This window comes from Piliocolobus tephrosceles, chromosome 3 (genome assembly GCF_002776525.5).
Source record: "Piliocolobus tephrosceles isolate RC106 chromosome 3, ASM277652v3, whole genome shotgun sequence".
In the NCBI taxonomy this organism is placed as follows: Eukaryota; Metazoa; Chordata; class Mammalia; order Primates; family Cercopithecidae; genus Piliocolobus; species Piliocolobus tephrosceles.
In genome coordinates this window covers 84265412-84287717 of record NC_045436.1, presented here as the reverse complement: position 1 = coordinate 84287717, position 22306 = coordinate 84265412, and positions in this window count along the sequence as shown.

Here is a 22306-nt window from a genome sequence, read left to right as displayed (position 1 = left end):
TGTGGGTCTATGGAAAGCATTTCTCATGCAAAGAACATTCAGAGTTTTTCTTCACTGAATATAGTACATACATAATCTTGGAAATCCTGAAGGAAGAGGCACCATCATTTTAATTATTTATATGAAATCTTCACTGAAGTCAAAGGAGGCTGGATGGTGGAAGTTTTTTGGATACTTCTTTGAAAATGTAATCTCGGATTCCTACACAGTTGAGAGAGTATAAAAATAAAAGAGGAATTAAGTGATGAAATTATTCCTGAAATTAATTTGGACTTCCAGCTTTCCTAGCTTGGTTAAACATTTCCTTTATCTCCGTGAAGAGCTTAAAAATAATGGGCAATGTGTGTGAGGAAATAAAATGTGAAGGTATTATAAACCAAGAGCATAAACTATGTGTGTGTGGTCTACAATTCCAAATTCTGACAATGTCCACAGTGTAAGAGTAAGATTTGGAGAGAATATACAGATGCCTTTGTGAGCAGGAAACAGGGAAAAGGTCCCTTTTAGTTGGGGGCAAAAACATGCATTTACTTTCAGTAGAAGTAGACACACTTAAATCCCTGCTGAGCGCCAGGGAGGGGTTGGATGAGCTGTCTAGAAAGCATTTTCTCTCTCTTTATAATGTTAGAAATCCTCGGACTGCATTGTGCATTGCAATGCAAGGATTCTGCAGTGTAAGAGCACATCAGGGCATTGAGAAAGGCTTAATGTGTTCTCATTAGAGGAGGAAGGGGGGAAGGGGCGGGGGGAGGCGCCTTGGGGGATGGAACTGAGCTGGACCACTCTGGGAAGCATTACGATTTTGTGCCTTCTCACTTCAACTCCCTCAATCCCCTAGCTTTACATAGCTCTTTCACAGACAGTTCAGTAAAATGCCTCCCAAGCCTCATGTAAAGAGAGCTGTGTTGTACATCGCTGCTTGCAGTTTAACAGTTTATTTGCTTGGGCCTTTTAAATTTTTTCTTCCTTCCTGAGCTGCTTCAAGGAACCTCTTTTTCACCTTCACTTCCAAACAGATGAAAATCAGAAAGGAAAAGAGGACAATCTGATCAACGAAAGAAAATCTAGATGCTTTTAGAGTTATTAAGATCCACAGAACTGCCAGTGTGGAAAGCCTGACTGAAGCAGCAGAGGGGACTGGATAATTGAGATTTTTCATAGATGATTTGATAACTATAATTTACCAGACTCATTTACTTCATTCCCCTCCTTCCAAGTTTGCTTATTTTCTAGGGGAAACAAAAAATAGGCTTTCTTTTTCTTAGAAAAAAATTGATATGTGATTTATGGATTTTAACTTGTAAAGGAAGATATCCTTTTGGAAAGAGGGCTCCTTAGCAGTGGTTTAACTTGAGTGAAACCATGCACCCTAAAGTCAAGGAACAAGTGAGAATAAATTCCTTTAGATATGAAATTTTGAAAATAGCTGGTGACCCTTTGTGTTTATTCACTACTGTGTCTCCCAGACAGACCATTTGAATTTTGTGCTATAGACAGAGAGCTAGCTTACTCACTCTTATAACATGGGTTTCCAAAACTAGACTAATAACCACAGAGAAATGTAAAGTTCACTCCAAGCCTTTTCTTCCTTCAGTTTTGAAAACTTACTTTATTCAAAAAACTTCCTGCTGGAAATAATTATAAAAATACATAATAATAAATAACATATATTCTAATATATATTTTATATTTATATATATATATATATATATATATATATATATGTACAATATATATTTGCTGTCCAACCTGGATATTTTGCTTTGATAACTTTCCTAGGTGACTCATAAGAATTATACTTACTGTTACTGTGTACGGTGAAATAATATTTTCCAGCATTTATTTACTGTAAAAAATTTGGCAAAAACTATCAGTCAACCAATATATATATTATGTTCAATATGCCTGAGATTTTCTTCTTGACTTACAGTTCCTCTAAAATTCTAGTTTGAGGAGAAATTAAGTAAGAAATGAGTTTTGGAGGGAAGTGGGTGGCCCAGACTTAATGAAGAAGTACTGAAAATTGTGAGACAAAATTCTATTCTTATTATAATTGAACAACTGATCAATGAGGTGTTTACGAGATTGGGGAAAATACATTTGGGGATTATACTAAATGTATATACATTTAGTAACACTGATTGGAAATGAATCTCCAAGTCTAATGGATACTGGTCACAGAAATGTGATTTCTAAGCATTCTGAAGGATGACCACTTTATGTACCTTATTAAAACAGCTATATAGAATTATCATATGTCACTGTACTTAGGTGGGGTAACTAATACTTTACACAAAGTTTGGACTCCTTTTGCATAACTACAATGTCACCAAACTAATGCCATATTATAGTTGTCATTGAACTGACAAATAGATATGGGTTGCATATCATTACTATTATGTATTAAGTATGCCTTTTGAATTTTTATAATTGAATATTGCTATGGGTTGAATATATTAAATATAAATATGTTGACTTTTAATAGGGCAGATTTCATATTTTTTTGCTGAAATGAAATGTTGGATCATTTTGATACATTTACTCTTAATTGAATCTAAACAAATCCTGTTTTCTTCTTATTCTAACAGTGTACAAAAATGTTTAATATGATTGGATTCTAATTTTCATCATTTGACATTGAGCAATTATTCTTTCATTTCCACATTTTCAAAGAAGTTATCATCATGTGATGGTGTAGCATACACTGTTATACCCTATTGTGAATAATTAAAGCAATATGTCTTTATTTTGAAATTTTCAATGTAGAAAGGGAGATTTTTTATTTTAATTTTTTTATGATACTAATCATGAAAGCTAACATTAACTGAGAACCAGGTTCTAGGATAAAAATTTTATATGTTATTTTATTTAGTCTATACATTGCACTATGTGATAATGTAATATGAATTCAAGGAAACTATGCCATAACTAAATTAGATAATTTACCCAAGCTCATAAAGAACTTGTAATTAAAGATGCCAGGATTCAAAGAAGGTCTGTAAATGTCACAGTTCTGTGTATTATGTTGTTCTGATTCTATAAAAAGTAGGAAATTTCATAAATCACCCATGTTTTACTTGCCATTAAAATGATTTTTCTCAGAAGTAAACAGAATTTTATCATTGATTGAATTAAAGCTTTAAGCTAATCTGTTTCCTTGGGTAATTCATGCATTTAATTATTCAAGAAGTACTGAGCACCAGTTGTCTAGGTAATGTCACACTGTTCTAGGTATTGTTATGACTCACATGTAAGTGAACCGAATGAAAAGTTCCTGCTTTCATGTGTTAATATTCTACAATAGGCGTAATATATACATAGTAAAAAGTAACCAAATTAAAAATATTTTTTCAGAGAATGATAAATATTATGGAAGAAATCAAAATGATGTTAAAAAAGGTATGGGAAGGGTCTATTTTAGATAGGGTGATCAATGAAGAGTTATGACAGATGGCACTAGGGGAACAATCTGAATGATTAGGAGTCCACCACGAAAGAGTCTTGTAAAGAACAAAAACAAGTGAATTGAATAGTGTGCTTTGAGTGATAAAGGGAGAATATTATGACCCTGGGAGCTAAAGGTTGAAATGGATAATAGATTATCTTTGAACCATAGTAGCAACCATGGATTTTAAATTATGAACCATGGGAAACCTCTGAAGGATTTCATGCAAGATAATGCATCATCTGTATTTTGTTAATGTTTTTGGGAGCTTTCTTTATTGCTATATGGAAAATGGATCACTAGGAGTAAAAACATTAGTAACTGAAAGCTACATAGATTTTTTACACCTGAATACATATATGTCATATTATATATTTATTATGCTATGTGCTAATGTTATAGTATATTATAATTACAGAATGTAGGCAGTAGAGTTTTATGAGATAATAGAGCATAGTTGTTAAGGTCACCAATTCTGGAGTCAAACAAATGGGTAGAATCTTCACTCTATCATTTTAAAGCTGTGTAATCTTGAAACTTTTATTAGTCTCTCTGAATCTGTTTCTTCATTTGTAAAATCAGAATACTTATAGATTCCATTGACCTAACCTCACTGGATTGTTATGAGGTGTAGCCGCATTTGCTAAAGACATGGAACAGCTCTTGGAAATACTAGAAAAATGTTTGTTAACTAACATTAGTTAAATACAATGTAAATACACAGCTTTTCACCACTAGTGAACTGGAGAAACCCCTTTGAGAGATCTGAGACGTGCTTTCTGTTCTGGTACCTGTGGATTTCTCCTTTCCTTGAGCTTGCTGAATTATACAGGCCTCTTCTGAGTGCCCCATGCTGATACGTACTAGAATGCCCTTTTGTTATAACAGGCTCGCCATCTGTACTTCTTTGCAGATACATTTGTTCAAGATTCCTATTAAATGCCCAGTGTTTTTCAGAGGCATTACTATGGAGGCTTTTCTTCCTTCCAATGTGCTCCGGAAAATTCTGGCTGCCAGCTTCCCTCTTTACCCAGAAATGGCTGTGTGGCATTGCAGCTCTGTTGTGTCTGGGTGCAGACTGAGCACTCTGCCTTCCTTTGTATTCTGCTGCCTCTTGTGTTCTTTCCTGCCATAGGGAGGGATTCGCAGTCTTGGGTTGGTAGGGAGACAACTCCTCTGAGCAGACATGTCTGGCTATAACAAACTTGCCTTTCGATGGGTACTATTTAAGACTTACCATGATCAAAGAATGATTGCTAACTTCTTCATGTCATGACATTACAGGAAATGGTCATATTTACAGAGCACAGTGAAAAAAAAAATTGGTATAATGGTCCAAGGTCTGAGGTGACTCAACTGGGGCTCTGGCTAAACCGGGTCCCTCTTTTCACCTTAAAGCTGAATGGATCACAGTTGTAAATCCATTCACAGCATACCTGTGCAGCCAGCACATGGGAAGGTGAATTCTGTTCTACAGGATAAATTTCAAATACCCTGGAATTTGATCTTTGTCTATCCTTCCAGGTTAAGTCCTTGACTGCTCTTCTGCATGGCCTTTGAAGCCTTAGCATTTCAATTACCTCTGGGCCTTTGCTCCTTTAATTTCTTTAACTACTATGCCCCCTACTCTTTCTTCTGAGTTGGCACTTATCCTTTATGTCTCTGTGCATGCCCCACCTTTTCCAGGAATTGTCAAGGAAGCCTTTTTTTCACTCTGATATGATCAAGCAGGTTAGATGAATTTATCTCACACCTTACAGCACCCTATCTATTTATTTGTCATAGCTCTTAACATAATGTTTACAAATAACGGAATCCCCTAGTAAATGAATACATTCTTTAGTGGGTAATCTTAATTATTTTTGAACGCCTGACAAATTAACACAGTAATTAGTACATAAGAAATGTTTGAATTATATATGTGTAATGGAAACTTGGATGTTGTGACTCTTTCTTTTTAGTTTTACTAATTATCTTCCTAAGTTAAGGAGCACAGGAATTTTCTATTAAACCACTCCTTATCCATATAGACTACCTCTTACATTTGTTACTATTTTAGAAGTAAAGATGCAGAGGGGTTGATGATGTGCCCCAGGTCATGAAGAATAGACAGAGTGGGGCCTGGGCCCCATAAATTATGCACTCCAATCTTACAGATTGGAAAATCTTCAAAACCTCAGTTTTAATGATTTTACACACAATATATATAAAACTAACTTTTAAACTACATTAAGACATACCTTTCTATTAGACAATAGAAGGAAACCAACAGAAATAATAATCATTTTCATATATTTTTCCTTGTCTGTTATTTTACTTTTAATATACTATTTAGTATATCTGAAATAAAGAATGACAATCTTTTGGTGTTGAGTAATATTTAAACATTGGGAAATTACTTTTGTAATACTACTAATCACTTTTACTTTCAAAATTCACAATCCCAACAATTTTAAGAAATCTTTTCTGATAATAACGTGTAAAAATTGATTTATTTGAATTTTAAAAATAAATATATTAAAGTGATTGTTTTAGTCAAGGCATGTTCTTTTTAATTTTGTAACTTAGTGAAAAATTAGTCAAGATTTCTCTAATCCTTTCCTTTCCTTGAACCTACTTATAGGTACCAAAATAATAGTTGTTTCCTAAGATAGATATTTCATATCTGAAGTCCAGTCTTAAAACACTTATGAAATTACCTTTCAGACTTAGAAAATGTGCAACATTTATATATCTTTAGAGTTTAGGAGGCAATGGTGATACCGGTGTAATTTAAAATTGGTTTGAAAATAAATTTGGCTTAGATGGAAATATTTAATTAGATATCTTTTTTTTTTATTTTATGGTCAATAAATAAATGTTATTTGTTGTCTGAAAACTATGTATAAATGTATTGAAATATTTTTAATATCTTAAGTAACCATCATTCTACTTTAAATATAAATAATATATTTATATTTATATGCCTTTTTACTTATTGGTAATTAAGGGATTATATAAAATGTTAGTCATTTTGTAAATGATTGCTTTTTAAGATATGTATTGATAAAATGACAAAATATAAATGGAATTATTTCAAATAATTTCAACAAATCAAAACACAATAACTAAATACACTCTCATTTTTCTCCCTTCTTTTGCTTTACTCTTGATATGGTGTGAATATGTATGAAGAAAACATGAACTAAAATAATGTGGTCAGTAGTCTTCTAGTTATCAACACGCACTTTCCGAGTGAATAACAATGCAGCAGTACTCAAGTATTTGCTTAAAGCTTCTACTTTAATGTGCTTGCAAATAAGTTAGCTTCTCTCTTTCTTTCACACTCCATATCCAATCCCTCATAGAATTCTATCAGCTTAACTTGAAAAAATTATCTTAACTCCGACTACTTTTCACTGTCTTCATTACCGTCACCCTAAACCAATCTGCTTTCACCTGTAGCCTGGACTATTTCAGCAGCCCGAAACTAGTTCCCATCTTTCTATCTTTTCATACAGATGGGTCCATAGAGCACCCAGAGTAGTCCCTTCAAATCAGAAATCAGCTCGTGTTATTTCTCTGTATTTATCACAGGCCTCCCTCCTTGCTCGAAGTAGAATCTAAAATGTTGGCAACGGTCCACATGGCCCTGCTTGATCAATCTTCTACTAACCACCTCTCTGAACTCATCTTCCTCCTCTCTTCTCCTTGCTCGTTTTGTTCAAGTATCCCTCCTTCTCAGTGTGGCTTTTATTAAGTGCCTACTTTATTTTAAAAATGTCATAACTCCAGCTAGGAACGCTTATTCCCTTTCCCTGCTTTATTTTGCTGTATAGCCCATATCATATCCCAGTGTACAGTATCATTTGATTACTTACTAATTTTGCTTATTTTCTGTTTCCTACCACAGAATACAGACATTATGAAGACAGGCTTTTGGTCTGTTTTATAGTAGCCTGTAACAAAGGAAGAGGTTAATACATATGTGTTGAGTAAACGAATGGATGAGTAAATAAATGTAACAGAAAAGAAGGCTTCAGAGACCGGGCGCGGTGGCTCAGGCCTGTAATCTCAGCACTTTGGGAGACCGAGGCAGGCGGATCACGAGGTCAGGAGATCGAGATCATCGTGGCTAACACGGTGAAACCCCGTCTCTAATGAAAACACAAAATATTAGCCGAGCGAGGTGGCGGCGCCTGTAGTCCCAGCTACTTGGGAGGCTGAGGCAGGAGAATGGCGGGAACCCGGGAGGCGGAGCTTGCAATGAGCCGAGATCGCGCCACTGCACTCCAGCCTGGGTCACAGAGCAAGACTTCGCATCAGGGAAAAAAAAAAAAAAAAAAAAAAAAAAAAAAAAAAAGCCTTCAGAAAATAAAAATGCGTGCCAGAACTCAGTGATGCTTGCTGAACAAATGAGTTTAGTGAAAGTCCTTTTGAAAGTATGTTTGGTGGAGAGCTCCCTGAGATGTTTCAACAATTCTTAAATAATTACTATTTTTAAAAACTACTACTTATTTGAAATGAAAGTTTATTTGTTTCCAGTCTTTCTGTAAATATGTATTTATTATAGCTTAAATCAAGTTATATCAGAAAAATGGAACCGTGATTAATAATATGGAAAATACGTTGTCGTTGTTGTTTTGGAGAAAACCATATTGTAGGGTTCCAATTTCCTGATCTGCTGATTAAATCTGCTTTTTCTTGGATCTAGAAAAAAGAAACTGGCACACTTGCCTCCCTGCTGCTGCCATGTTAAGCATGCTCACTTCACAAGCTCCAGCAGATGAAAGTGTAATTGTGTGGAAGGTGAATTGATTACAATTAACCTCAGGACTTACCCTCAGGCTGGGGTATTCTACCTCCTTTCCTAGGAATGTGCCACCAGGGCCATAATACATAGCTGATGAATACATATATCATACAGTGAAACACATATATTATGGGATAAAGTACATAAATCATGTAGAAAAACATGCATTATACTGAGATGATCAAATTATAAATGAAGCACATAAATCATAAGATTACACTGTTGAATTGTATCAGGAAACATAAATTATATAGTGAAATCCCAGGGTCACTGGAGGGTTCAACAAATAATGAAATGAGATCCTATAACTTAAGAAAAAGTGGAGAATCTCAGCAAAAAAATCCTTGTTTATTATGGTGAATATTCTAGTTAATTCAATTTTATCTCCTACACCTCTTATACCCAAGGACTCAAGGCTTCACAGTATGGGGGAGGGGAACATAAAAACAAACTACAAATGAAAGATTTAATCATGATGTACTATGCATTTAAAAACGGAACCTTTCAAATATAAAGAACATCTGTAACCAAGTTCTCAAGTCAAAGTTGGAAAGGATGGCAGTTCTCAACTTAGCTACAAACATCAGCAGGGCAATGTCTCATTCTAAAATGAAGACTCTTTAATCTCAAGGAGAAGATCCTAAAAAATGATACATAAAATTAAGATTTACTTCTTCTGAACATAGATAAGCATTTGAAATTTGGGCTGAGAAGTTGCCTTAAATAATGAAAAAAATATATATTATGCAACTAGAAAGACTTTGTTTAACTTTCTCTGATAATAATTTTTTACATTTGATTTTGCTTTTTTCCCTTTACTTCTCCGTACCTTTGTTCAACTCATGTACTAGTAGGATTGAAAAGAAGCAAAATAGAGAAGACAATTCTTCAACTTAGTTTTGCTTTTGGAAATTAACTTCCAAGTTGGTAGAGGCCATTCTGCATGACTTCAGGAGAAACCTAGGCTAAAACAGTCTTTCTCACACAACACAGAACAATGATACAAATCACATCAATCCTGCAAAATTTCTCAGTGCAATGTTTGTCCACGTGAAATATGTTCTCACTAAAGCAAGAGCCTGGAATTCACATCTATTCCCAGCTCTGGTGAGTTAGGGTTATGGTCAAAGCTTGGTGTACTGAGAGATTCCTTAGTCATAAACAAAGTGTTTGGCCCACTCTATTCCTCAGGGCAATAGAGAGCCAGGGCTAACTGAATTTATACAGTGGGAATTGATAGTTTATTGCTGACCCTGGAGGGGCAGGGGTACTGACTCACATCCTATTTCTGGCTTTTCTTGGCATTTGTTACTGCAGATAAAGGTAGATTGTGTCAAGATGTGCTGCTAGTCCTAGAATACAATTGTGTCAAAATGCAAGTGCTAAATTTTATTTGAAGGGAGGCAATAAATTGGCACCCCCAAATGCTCCCTGCCTTCCCTAAACATCATATTTCAGTTTCTCATTGCTACTCATAGTTAGTGCTGGTTAATTCACTGGAAAGGATGTTAAAAGATGCATCCTGTTATTTGTGCATAAGTGATTGTAGCTAAAATTATAGAGCTGAAGATGCATAAAACTTCATTGTTTTAAATAGCCAGTCAAATACAAAATGTAATTAAATATTGTGTCATATTTAACCCATACAAATATTTAGTTTGTTTGTCAATTCAGTTTTGGCCTGAATTTTGGCCTGAACAAAAACTGGTTCGTTCCTAAAATATCCGTAAATGGTTAAACCTGCTCAATATAACTATAATCATTTTACTCTATGATCTATGTGTTTCATTAGTTGAGGTACACATTTTGCTATAATAAATGTGCTTCAGTAAATGATCTATGCATTTCTTTCTGAAATGTATGTGTTTCACTAGAAAAGGTATGTGTTCATCAACTATGAATAATGTTCCTAACGGCACCACATTATATTAGTTGGCTGGTATCAGCACAGTATTACACATCCATTCCCTCATGGCCATGAGCACTGCATCTCCAGGAAGACACACATCAGACCCTGTCACTCTCAGGTGTTGATGCACAGGTGTGTAAACTCTGCAGTCTTTAGAAACACAAATGGTAGGGAGAGGATGGAGTTATTTTGTAGGTGAATATGTTTGTTAGATGAATGGGAAACAGAGATTTTTCCAGTCCTACCCCTTTTTCACCCAGGGGAGGAAAAACAATACAGCAAAACACAATTAAGATCATAGCGTTTCTCATGGAGAAACTCCCTTCCATTTACTTCAATTAAACATTTCTTGGAATAAAAGATGAAATAACCTAACTTCAAGTGATACACTAAGAATATTATTTTTAAATTTATGTGATTTGTATATTAAAAGGCCACCAATTTCCTGATTTCAGTGAATTGATGTCCAAAATGATGAAGAGAAATTATCTTTATAAAGTAAAATTAATTAAAAAATTAAACATGTTATTGCTTCTGTAGAAGATGTTGATTGCTCATTGCTGAGAAGTTTATGTTACTTTAAAATTTAAAGGGAAAAAAGTATTTTTTTAAGGTATATCAAACATACAGTGATTTATCTCTCAGTATGTTAAAATTCAAGCGCAGCAAATACCCAATTGAACCCAGAGCCAATTGTTCTTGACCTCAAGCTATCTAAAAGCAATAACTAACAAACAAATTTTTATCCACAAAAATTAGTTTTTTAAGAAAAATCTTAAAAAGACAATGACTTTTTTATGTGTAGTGGTCAATGTTCTGAAATGTGACTGATTCTTAGAAATGACCATTAATTTCAGAATTGTAACTGCTCTACATTTTCCTTCATCATCCTGCAGAGCCTGAAATTCAATGCATGGGGTATTTGTTAATATTGTCATGAACAGAAGGAATGAATTGTAATATGTTCTTCTTGTAATAAATATGTTAATTATGACAGAATCACTTATTTTTCTCAGATTAAAACTAATGCTTTGTATATGAACTTTCTATTTACAAATCATTTTTCTATTTATAAATCATTTTTCAATAAATACTGAACAGTCTTTTACATATGACATCAAATGATTCATTATACAGGTCTCCACTTAGTGACCTAATTTTCTCTCTACTTTACATTTATCATTGCAGATATTTCTTTCATTTATTCCTGCCTTTTACATTTTTTATTTACTGAAATGCCTGAAGCCTGGGGATTTTTTTTTACTATTATGTGAATTAGAAATTTCTATAGCCTTTATCAGCTGTCGAGTAATTCATCTTATATTTGAGACATACTCTAAATCAGAATAGTCTACATTAAATAGCTCTGAAATAATTAACTCTTTGCTTTTAGAGAATTGCTACAATTTTTCTAGAGTGGAATGTGTTGATAATACTTTTGTTTACATTTTTTGAAGAATGCAAACATGCACATATGAAAAAGGAGAAGGTTCTGTACAAAAGCCATCTTCTTGATAATATTACTTCAGCATTAAAAGTGGCTGAATTCAATCTATGTGTAAAACTGGGTCAGCCACTAATATTTCAGGAAACCCAGAAGTCATTAAAGAAATAAAAAATGTTGGTTTAGACTTGGGGATCAGACATTGTTCATTTTTTAAGTTCATGTTACACTAAGTAATTTTAGTGATCTTGTGAAGTGAGTATTAGTAATATTATAATAACTTTGCCTGCTATTTTGGATATCACTAATAGATGAACTCTTTCCGGTGGCCTATAAATTATTGCTTGAAAACAGAAGTGGAAAATCCACTAAATATGTTTTTAGAAACTCTCACAGGGAGATTTTGAAGTCCAGATAGAATTTCCCCTAACCAAGTCAGATTAATATCCTTAATTGTATATTGCATCTTACTAAGAAAGTCCTCAAAGGCTCAAATCAATCATATGTGAATAGTTCATACACAAGTTTTTTTGAGACTTGAAATGATCTAACTTACAGACATTTAACCAATTTAATTCTATCCTACATGTAATCATGTATTTAAGAAAAATCTCTTTGATAAAGATTCCTGAAGATCCATATTGAGAATTAACCTGAACTGAAAGCATTCCACTTCGTGGATAATGAAAATAATAACATACACTCACACTTTAAAAAATACAATATTTTATTCATAGGTTTCCACTATTGTACTTTTCTGGACACATAGATCCCTAATATATTTATAATGACTAAAGGTTATTTAAAGAATAGGGTAATTTTTTCCTTTCATCCACATTCATTCTGATTAACCTATTTTACTAGTACTGTGAGGACTTATATGATGTTTACTTAATCTCAAATGTGATCTGAATTGGTGTTCTCTGAACAAAATCCAGCTCTGGCATTGTGTGTAGCCTGGATGCTTCCAGCTCTGGGTAGCAAGGCTTCTTTCCTGCAGCTTCTACAATATTTTGAGGGCTATGTTGTAAGCTTAGCTACAGAAAAATTCTCCAAACACGTGAGAAAAGAAAATTTGAATATTAAATACAACTTGAACGTTTTAGAAGAATTTATGCAGAGGCTAATACATTTAAAAGTAGGGTTAAAATCAGGTTATATTAGGCCAAACACACCTTAAATTGTTAAAGAGTTTCGAAGTGACATTTTGGCCATCAGCTGCAGCCATTATCTGGGGATAAATCAATTTGCAGCAGCTGTGGACAGCTATTTGAGTGTGGAGCAGAGCAGCTTAACTGTAGAAGCATGCTAAAAGTTAAAAGGCCAGAGTCCTGCTGACTACATATAAGGAATTTTTTTAAAGGCAAAACCACAACACAACACTGCTGGGCTCAGAAGACATCAAGCCACTCTTGTTAATTTATTTAACCTGATAGCTGATTTGATATACTTTCTTTTCTGTCTCCCTTGTTAAGGATGGTGCATATTACAGAAACTTGTCTAAATCTTTTTTTTTTTTTTTCCTTGCAAATAATTCTCCTTAGAGGTTCAGTTAGTGCTTCTGGCAATGGCAGAACTAGCACTTTTCTGGTCTTTTAATCTGTAAAAAAGATTGTCCTTGGTTTCTTTAAAAGGTCAATATCAGGTACAGAGTTTCCTTCAACTGTAAGCAGAATGGTGCTGTACTAGATAGACTTGCAGCATGTTAAAATAAAGGAGGTGCACAATTTGCTGCAGTTATATGTTAGTTTGTTTATAACCCAGAAATTATAATGTATTTTCCTTTAGTTTTCTCACTTGACATAATAGTGTGTTTTTCAAGTTTGAGATCTAGATTTAGAAGGTTAAAAAAATTGCTGTTTTGGGGTTTAAGTTCATACATTGGTATATCTAGAAAATGGATGGCAGAGGGGGAAGAAGGGTAAAGAGCTTTCAGAAGTAAACTGGAAATTATAAACAAGTTCAAGTGCGTATCAATTGTAATTTATTTAATAGATTTACTTTTCACAATGTAGTACATTAACTACAACCTCAAATGCTTGAGACACAATATAACAATGGCATATATTCCATAGAGTGATATAATCTAACGAAAAACAGTTATTGTTGAAATCAGAATAAATGAATTCTGTCAGGGTGAGGAAAATATTCATTGCAAGTGAATCATTGTCATTGAAGATGGATTGGTTGTGGTTTGAAGTTTGTATTGGAATAACTCCAACAATCATTACTCAAGTAAAAGTTATATATGAAATATTTAGTGCCCCACCTAAATGTTAAGTGTGATAATTAAATAAATCGTAAGAAAATATAATTAGCATTTTCCAGAGGAAAGAAAAATACTTGTTTATATGGGCTAAATATGCTTACTGGAAATTGTGACTTTACTGATTTTAAATCCCAATGTTAAATAAAAGAATAAAACAACATATAAATATCACAGCATCAGCTTCTATACAGTCATGTCATATGGTCATGTTAAATTTTTAATTTTTTAAACATTTTAAATTAAACTAGTAAAAATTCTTTGCATGTGAATTATTTGGTGATTTTGCATGGACACTTTTGTGGGGACATACCAGAATCTGAGAGAGACTGGAACTAAGAGATATCATCTTTGAATTATAAGCAAATAATGAAAAACATATAGCTTCATTTTTAAAAGTGGGAGTAAAGTATTATGACTTTACCAATGCATTTCGTTAGCAAATAAGGACCAGCAAAGACTGTAATGGTAAATAACCACAATTCTTGGTAAATAACCACACTTCTTGGCTAATGGCTCTCTTTTCAAATCTATAGAAATATCATTGATGCAAATTGTGGTAAAATCCTGAACTCAAAATCCTGAAAAACTTCCTGGGCAAACATTTGACTTATTATGAGGGGAGAATGGAGGAACACTTCCATTGAGGCTCTTGTTATTTACTTGTTCTTCAAATAAAGAATACACATTAATAATAATAGCTAACATCCATCAGCACCTAACCTGGTGCCTGACAGTGTTCAATATAAATCTTACGTGCATGTTTGATCAACATTCCTAGTCTGCAAATGAAGACTGAGTCTCTGAGAGGTTGATTGCCTTACCTGTGGTCATACAATAAATAAGTAGTATTTTGAACACTGCTAGCTGTCCCCCAATTCCATTCTCTCCTTCTCCTTTTAATAATAGAAATCTTAAGTTTAAATTAGCCGTGTGACTCACAACCCAGTTACATACCACATTTTCTAACTTCTCTTGCAGTTAATTACAGCCACACTACTACATTTTGTCAATAGGTTTGAAATAGAGTATGCTGTTTGCAACTTCTAGGTCCTATATTTAAAGGAACTGGATCTTACTGGCCACATGTCTCAAAGCTGTGTTCTGAGTGTGACAGAGAGATATGATACAAGCATCCTGAGACTTCAACACTGCCTAATTATAATGCCAGGCCAGAAAACTTCCCCAGACTTCTACAAGGAAGAGAAATAAACTGTCTGCAGTGTTCTGTTTTTATGTTTTTAAAGTGTTTAAACTGTTTTTATGTTCTGTATTTAGGATGTATTCTCAATGTCTCTCTCTTCCTTTCACTCCCCCAAACAGGTATTCCAACTAATAGTGTGAGAGCTGAATTTCAAATTCAAATTGGTTTGTCTCCAGAGATAAAGCTTTTAAACACTATAATATGTCCAATTAAAAGTGTTGTTTGGAAGGATTATCAAGCTTATTTCTGATTTAGGATTTTTTCCAGTTAGTAATTTATATCCATAGAACTGTTAGATCAACTAACTTTGGCAAATAAAAACAACAAATAGAAGACAAATATCGGCCAGGCGCGGTGGCTCACGCCTGTAATCCCAGCACTTTGGGAGGCCCAGGTGGGCAAATCACAAGGTCAGGAGATTGAGATCATCCTGGCTAACACGGTGAAACCCCGTCTCTACTAGAAATACAAAAAATTAGCCGGGCATGGTGGCGGGCGCCTGTAGTCCCAGCTACTCCGGAGGCTGAAGCAGGATAATGGCGTGAACCCAGGAGGTGGAGCTTGCAGCGAGCGGAGATCGCAGCACTGCACTCCAGCCTGGGCGACAGAGCGAGACTCCGTCACACACACACACACACACACACACACACACACACACACACACACAAAGAAAAGAAAAGAAAAAGGTAAATATTGTAGGAGAAACTATAGGCTCTACAGGCTCTACTAATTTTTTTTTTGTTTCTGAGCTGAACTAATTTTCCTTAATTACTTGGTAGAATTATGCAAAATATCATATGCTTAGCTGATCTGTTTTATCGCCTTCACTTTATACATTTGGTTAATGTTTATTCCTTCAAATATCTCTGCATTGTTTCCTGATTGTGGGTGTCCATCTATTCCTTTATTTTTTTATGATTTCTAATTTCTTAGAGTTCTTATGCTGTTCCTTGTCCTGCCTCATCAATATTAGGTATCGTCAAGCTCTCAAACGACTCCAAGAATTTACAAATTACTCCTACAAATATGTTCAATTAACCTAAAGTAGTTGACAAGTAAAACTTTAAATAAAAAAATGTACATCCAAAAATATGTGGAGACCCAGTTTCTGATTTAAGATAGAAATAATTTGGATGTAGTCACTCCCATCATCACAAGAAAAATGGTAAACAAGCTGAAAATCAATAATTCAAAAATCCTCAATCAGAGAATTGAGGTCACAGAGAAAACTGCTATTTCAAAACTGGAGAAACAGGTGAATTCAGAGAATCACAGCTTACTGGGAACAGAAGCCATTTCTGGGTTCTAATAGTAACAGTTAAGGGGTAATTGACTACTTGCCAGAGAATGTGTGAGTATTGATTTGAGAAATTAAAAGTCAGAACCAAAAACAAAAACTCCTGGGGACTCAATCTTAGGGGGATGGGGGGCATAAACTTTTGTGCACTTTACCTCCAAGAGCCCCACCATATTCTCAGGGTGAAAAATAAGAGATATATGCATTCATGCTTCTGGCAGGGAAGGGGGAAAGTAAACATTCTGAAATAATCCTAGAGTACTCTGTTCTCCTAAAAAATTCCCTGCCCTCAAGGAAAACTATTTTAGCAGAGCCTAATTGACTGAGCTTTACCAGCACCTAATCAACCTGAAAAGGAGAAATACCAAACACTAGTCCCCTTGAGCTTTCCTGTCTCACATGAAGAGGGGAAATAAAAAGGCTGAGAAGTACTTATAAAAGTTACAGCTCAAGGACACAGACTCCTTAAAAGACCAAGATCTAATAGTAGGGTGGTAGTATCCTCCTGCCATCTTACCACCACCTCACCACCACCTCAATCAAGCTCCTGTATATTAACGGAGGATTATTGCTGAAAGAACTTCAAGCGTCAGACCCTATGTAAGAAGGAGTCTTTTTGATGGGGTTGTTTGTTTTTTTCTTGTATATTTGTTTGAGTTCTTTGTAGATTCTGGATATTAGCCCTTTGTCAGATGAGTAGATTGCAAAAATTTTCTCCCATTCTGTAGGTTGCCTGTTCACTCTGATGGTAGTTTCTTTTGCTGTGCAGAAGCTCTTTAGTTTAATTAGATCCCATCAAAAAGTGGGCAAAGGATATGAACAGACATTTCTCAAAAGAAGACATTCATACAGCCAACAGACACATGAAAAAATGCTCATCATCACTCGCCATCAGAGAAATGCAAATCAAAACCACAATGAGATACCATCTCACACCAGTTAGAATGGCAATCATTAAAAAGTCAGGAAACAACAGGTGTTGGAGAGGATGTGGAGAAATAGAAACACTTTTACACTGTTGGTGGGATTGTAAACTAGTTCAACCATTATGGAAAAGAGTATGGCAATTCCTCAAGGATCTAGAACTAGATGTACCATATGACCCAGCCATCCCACTACTGGGTATATACCCAAAGGATTATAAATCATGCTGCTATAAAGACACATGCACACGTTTGTTTATTGCGGCACTATTCACAATAGCAAAGACTTGGAATCAACCCAAATGTCCATCTGTGACAGACTGGATTAAGAAAATGTGGCACATATACACCATGGAATACTATGCAGCCATAAAAAAGGATGAGTTTGCATCCTTTGTAGGGACATGGATGAAGCTGGAAACCATCATTCTTAGCAAACTATCACAAGAAGAGAAAACCAAACACCGCATGTTCTCACTCATAGGTGGGAACTGAACAATGAGATCACTTGGACTCGGGAAGGGGAACATCACACACTGGGGCCTATCATGGGGAGGGGGGAGGGGGGAGGGATTGCATTGGGAGTTATACCTGATATAAATGATGAATTGATGGGTGCTGACGAGTTGATGGGTGCAGCACACCAACATGGCACAAGTATACATATGTAATAAACCTGCACATTATGCACATGTACCCTAGAACTTAAAGTATAATAAAAAAAAAAAAAAAGAAGGAGTCTTTAGGAAAATCCACAGGCAACAGGGGAAACAAAAACAAGGCCACTAGAAGAAATATTAGCCTCTGAGACAACAGCTACAGTAAACAGTATATATAACCCAACTCAGCTGCATAAATATAAAGGATCACTTTTAAGTCCTATGTAGTTCAGTCCTTTTACCCAGTATAAAGTCTGGCTTTCAGCAAAAAATTACATGGCATACTAAAAAAAAAATCATAGAAGAGACCAAATAAACTTTAGAATCAGACTCAGATATGGCAGAGATTTTGGACTTTATCAACCTGGACATTTAAAACAACTATTTCTGTCATTTCAGCCAGTTCAGCCTGGTTAAGAACTCTTGTTGGAAAACTAGTGGAGTTGTCTGGAGGACATATGATAATCTGGCCATCTGAATTACTGGAGTTCTTGTGTTTGTTCTTTCTTATGTCTGCATGTGGGGTTCCTTAACTTCAGTGTAGACTGAGTACAGTTAATAGACTTATTTTCTGGATGTTTTTACAGTGCCAAGGCTTTGTGCAGACAGATGGCAATTCTAAGAAAGAATCAAAAGGAAATGGTAGAAATAAGCCACACTGTAATGAAATAAACAATGCCTTAGATGGGCTTATCAGTAGTAGACTTGTCATGGCCAAAGAAAAAAAATCAATGAGTTTGAATATGTGTCTCTGGAAACTCCTCAGACTGAAAAGTAGAAAGAATCAGGAAAATACATATACGAAGAATAGTATAAAACTTTGTTGAGAGAAAACCAAAGAACTAAGAAAATGGTTCTAAGAACTACTTATTCTTAGTTCTTAGTTTCAAGAACTAAGAAAAACTATTTCATGTTTATAGATAGGAAGGCTCAATATTGTCAATATTTAAGTTCTTCCAGCATTGATCTATAGATTCATATACATCTTGCACAAATGGTACTGTGTTTTCAATTTCCAATTCCAGTTGTTCATTGTTGGTATATACAAACATTTATATATTAACCTTGTATCCTAAAACCTTGTGATAATCACTTAACTCTTAAATCCCAACAGTAAGAAAACAAACAACCTGATTTTAAAAAATGTGTCAAAGACACAGAACTCTCACCAAAGAGGATATTTAGATGGCAAACAAGCATCTGAAAAGATGATCCACATCATATGTCACCAAGGAAATGCACGTTGAAAAAAATTGAGATACCACTACACAATAATTAGAATAGCTGAAATTCAGAACATTAACAACACAAAATGCTGGCAAGGATCTGGTGGTACAAGAACAATTCTCATTCATTCCTTTTGAGAATGTAAAATGGTTTCAGCCACTGTGGAAGGCAGTTTGGCAGTCTCTTACCACACTATATATACTCTTACCGTACCATCTAGCAATTTTGCTTCATAGTATTTACATAAAGGACTTAAAATCTCATGTCCACACACACAAGAAACCTGTACATGGATGTTTACAGGAGCTTTATTCACAGTTCTCAAAACTCAGGAGCAACAAAGTTGTCCTATAGTATGTGAATGAATACATAAGCTTTGGTACCTCCAGACATCCAGACAATGGAATATTATTCAGTGCTAACAAGAAATGAGGTATCAAGCCTTGAAAAGATACAGAAGAAACTTCAGTGCATAAGAGTAAGTAAAAGCAGCCAATCTGAAATGGCAACTTACTGTATGATTTCAATTATGTGACATTCTGGAAAAGGCAAAACTCTAGAGACAGTAAAACAAATAGTGGTGGCTAGGGGTTAGGGAGAAGGGAGGGATAAATACATAGAGCACAGATAATTTCTAGGACAGTGAAACTATTCTATATGACATTATAATAATGAATGCATGTGATTGTAAATTTATTCAAACCCAAAGAATGTATAATAATAAGAATAAACCTTACTTGTCAATATAGGTATATAAAGAGTAGTAAATGCATTACTCTGTGGTAAGATGTTGATAATAGGGGGAGCTATACAGGCATGGGGGCAAGGAATATATGAGAAATCTATGGATCTTCCTATTAATTTTGTGTGAACCTAAAACTGCTCTAGAATTAACTTTACTCTTAAAGAAAAAATAAATTAATAAATATATAGAAAAATATGTGAATGTATATTTTTACTGGAAGCTCAAGGGAATGTAAAAATTGCTATAATGTAATCCAAACCTCATAAAGTGGAAAAATTCACTGCGTTGTTAAATTATGTATTCTTTCTCACCCTTTTATTTGTAGATATAATTTAAATTATATGTTTGGTAATATTAAACAATACTGATTTTTAGGATGTTTGAAATATGCATATTTTTAAAACTTCTACAACTATTCTGGAAAAATACTAATATAGTCTCTGCTGTACTTCTGTGATGCCTCTTTATCTTTCGCAAAGATTATTATTATACTTTAACAAATATTTTTCCAATATTTGTGTTTAACATGCTAGTGCTAGAATTATTTGGATTGTTTCTGAGAGGAGAGTGACAAGCATACTTCTCAACTGCTATAATATGTACACTGCTATAATATGTAAAGTGGAGGCTATAAAGTATTTAGGTTCTAGTCAGTTGGTATGGATATAATTCTTGAATCTCTGTCAAATGGCTTCATAAATAACTATTGCTAAGTCAGTTTGGCAAAATGATATTGATAATTATTAGAATTCATGGCACAGTAGTCAGTTTAATACTATAATAACAAAGGTCTGCATAAACCAGCTAATAATACCACTTCTCTATTTATTACAATTTTTTTTTTTTTTTTTTTTTTTTTTTTTAAGATGGAGTCTCGCTCTGTCGCCCAGGCTAGTGAAGTGCAGTGGTGCGATCTCGGCTCACTGCAAGCTCTGCCTCCTGAGTTCACATCATTCTCCTGTCTCATCCTCCCAAGCAGCTGGGACTACAGGTGCTCACCACTACACCTGGCTAATTTTTTTTTTTTTTTTTGTATAGTTTATATGATCTAACTGCAAACATTTTAAAACCAAGCATTAACAATTTTTAAATATCTCCCTACCTTTTCTCCCTCTCTCTCTCTCCAGTATTTGTATTTATTTCTCTCTCATTACCATATTATTTACCTTCATTTAATTATCAGTTGATAGTATTCTCTGTATCCTAGAAAAAAGACAAAAGTGAAATATTAATCAAAAGATTTATCATTTGTAAATTCATTTTTATAAGGGTGCTGCCAAGAATTTTATTGACAAACAAGATATCTTATAAATCACATGTGATGACTTTCTTTATATGTACATCAGCTAAGTTAAACAAGAAAGTGATACTGGCTAGGATGCAGATATGGGTTTCTTATTTTTTAATGACACTATATTAATTAAAATAATATTCTACTTAAACTCAAAGGTACGATGATGATCACTGTGTAAAATGTCTTACTGCTATATTTATAATAGCTACAGTCTTGCTAGCGATTGGAAAAGAATAGTACCACATGCATATGGTAGAATAGACCAAAATCATCAGCAGTTTATTGACTTCCACCCCAGTTACCAGTAAGAATTCAAAAGTAATTAATTTTTAAACATTGCTCTTATACTTCAAATCTTGTAAAATTTACTTGTTTGTTTTGGTATTGTTTTTTGTGTTAGCATTTTCTACAATGCTAACGTAATTCTTTTTTTTTTCTAAAATAATCATGCTCTATGTGTATAAAAAGAGTTTAACTTATCTTCCCAACATTTATGCCTTTTTGCCTTTTATTTCATTTTCTTGCCTTGTTGCACTGGCTAGGATATCCATTGCAATTTTGAATGGAAATAGCAGAAGCAAAAATCCCCGCCTTGTTTTTGATCTTGTGGTGAGTATTCAAACTTTCAATTTGTTTTTCTGATTACTTCTTTTATGTATTAGTATGTGGCTTAATCTCTAAATATTGGGGTTTTCTTAGGGAAATAAAACATATTCTATAAGATCTATTTGTGTTGAAATTTATTGTCGCTGTTTTATGAGCCAGTATATGGTCTATCATGTAGAGCATTCCATGTGCACTTAAAAATATACATATTCTGAATTTATAGGCTGTAATGTTTCAGAAAGATTAATTAATTCAAATTGTTGGTATTGTTGTTCAAATCTCCAATATTGTTAATGATGTTGCTTACTTTTTTAATCAATTACAAAGACAGTGGTGTTAAAACCTCCAACTGTGTTTGTGGATTTGCCTATTTCTCCATTTAGTTCTGTAATTTTTTTCCCTTCAGGCATTTTGAAGCATTGTTACTGAGTTCATATACAGATAGAAATGTTAGATTCTTTCTCATGGGTTGAACTTTTAATGAAATGTTTCCTA